This window comes from Triticum dicoccoides, chromosome 2A, assembly GCF_002162155.2.
Source record: "Triticum dicoccoides isolate Atlit2015 ecotype Zavitan chromosome 2A, WEW_v2.0, whole genome shotgun sequence".
NCBI classification, from domain to species: domain Eukaryota; kingdom Viridiplantae; phylum Streptophyta; class Magnoliopsida; order Poales; family Poaceae; genus Triticum; species Triticum dicoccoides.
In genome coordinates, this window is record NC_041382.1 from 96733635 (window position 1) to 96736308 (window position 2674).

A 2674-nucleotide genomic window follows, 5' to 3' on the forward strand; every position below is an offset into this window, starting at 1 on the left:
GATAGAGAAAATTTAGCATTGTGCTTCAGATGTTCTTATTGAAAAATCAGAGTACCACCGACATGCTTCGAGATAGCATTGACATGGTCTTCAAACAAAGGTCAGACTTAGGATACTCAATGGATTCATCAGGAACAACTTATAGAATAAGTTTTACAATTTCCTCATGGAAGAATGGATAGCCTTGCTAAAAGGGAAAATTATATCAATAGGTCCTCGAGTCAGGTGTGCTAGGCATGACATCACCTTACCGAGTCATATAAAGACCAATGTTATAACTCTTGGAAATATGTTCCAACCATCATATCTAACCGAGGTTCAAATCCGATTGATGTTAGGATACCACCGACTTAGGATGCCTGATAAGAAAAGGTGCAACACAAATTAACGAGATGACAATGTAAGATTCTCGGGAAATGAACCATGGAAGCGAGTACCAAAACAAGAGTGCATCATTAAGCCAAGGAGAGGAGGAGGAGGTGGCTGATGGACTCAGCAACAATTCATTGAGATTTCCAAAAAGATGGATTTCCACAATTATGTGAACAAGAGGATAACATTTGTCAGATCAAATGGTATAATGATGTATGCTCGAGGAAAACATACACAATTAAACATTGGTTGAAAGGCGCGCCCGAAATATGAGCTTAAGTAGCATGATCAAGGTTGGAATGGTGATTCAATAACCAATAGTCTAAGAATGAACTATTGACCATTAACTTCAAAGCAATAGGGTTACTAGAGGGGCAGATTCCAAATAGTACCGTTCACTTGTTGGTATCCTGGTTAGAATCAACACAGGGACCAAGAAAGAATGGTGAAGGTGAGAAGTATCACCATACCAAAAATTCTTAAGAGGTGCAGAAATCCTCACAATATCCTCGTTATAGTAGACAGTAATACTTCAAGGTAGAACATAATATAAACTAGATAGCAAGGAAACCAAGGTATAACTCAAAACACGAACAAGTTTGTGTTGGAGGGAAAGCAATAAGGTGGTCGATGATAACATAAATCATCGAGGGCAAGGATGGTATTTCTCATCATGAATTCAATTGATATCCTGGAAGAGCTCAGAATGCTGATGATGATCACGACATATTTGTCGAGAGATTTCATGAAGATGTAATTGATCGACGATGACATCAAGTCAAAGGAATGATGAAGAGAAAGGTTATTTGAACCATGGGTACGACACAAACTCGAAATCAAGCTTGTTTTCTAAGGTGAAAGGGTATGACGAGGAAGATCGACGTAAGCTTAACTTGTCGTCGAAAGTTGTGCTCCGAGAATAAGGACTAGGTAGCACAGTTAAAATTAGACGATAATGATATAGTCAATCAGGCTAGGAATGAGTTGAAGGATTATTAAACTTGTAAGCAATGAAGATTACTAAGAGTTGTTTAATCAGAGTGTGGAATCGATTCACTTATTGATGTTCTCGAGTGACTATAAACTCGGAACCCCGGGGGGTTGGAATCGGTGATAATAATAGTTGATGAAGAACTCATAAGAAGTTATGTAGTTCCATGATATTCTCGAGATACCAGAGGGTATACTCAAAGGTATAGTAGAATAGAGGTTGGATAGGTGTATTGACCAACCGGAAACAAGTACTTCAACTCGTCCGAGAAATGGGATCAAAGAAGAACAATATGGTCGGAACCACGATTGCAAAGGATCAATTGACAGATACCAAATGAGAATATATCAAGGGAATATTTATTATTACATGAAACTTCCATGATAGGATATACATCGTGTCCATGGACATGAACACAAAGTTCAAGGTCGACTCCCACTTCTTCAATGTATAACCTTCCATTCACCTCTCGCTTTTTTGAAAATGACAATAGTTGTTAAAAGTTTTACCAGGTGCAATACTAGATAAGTATGACCCGTGAAATCTTTCGGGTTCACATAGATTAAGGAAGGCATAGGTTCAACCCATCGGGGCATCGTAGAAACATATACCACAAACTTCAATAGTAAATAATACAAACTCGATAGTAGATCATGCTTGAGAAAGCAGAGGATACAATTTAACAAAGGCATTATGTATATGAGGAAAGGCTCACAAGCTTATTGAATATGAAGGACGTTGTCGGATAAAATCCGACAAAAGGGTCTGGTGGTCCACAAGGGATCTGATGTGAGCATCGGTACTCAACCAGAGGAAGAAAGAATGCAAGGAGATCAGGTTATAGAAACAACTGACTAACTCAAAGCTCAAATGCAAAGGAATTATGAATTCCAAGGAAAGCGGTCAGAAGTAATGCTCTGATTAGGAATGGATAAGTTGAATAGCCTTAGGGGTACAATCGATGGCAATTTGATTGTTCGATATCCAGCTCATGTTTAAAATGACGTCTGAGTCGGAAGGATGAATTCTAGCATCTGGTTGAGGAACGCGAGCATTCGCACTTATTGAATCAATGGGCTCAAAATGATAGTGGCAAAGGATGCCAATAAGATTACTATACTTATGGGATTAACCATAATGCAAGCAAGCAAGAATTTTAAGAGCAATAAGCTGCTGAGGATTTTTGAAAGATCAAATGGGATTTCGAAGACCTTTGTGAAACACATGAACAACTGGGAATGAGCGGACACTTAGTAAGTGTGAGGAATTATCCGTAGGGGTATTAATGTAGAAAAGAGCTGCAAGCAGTAG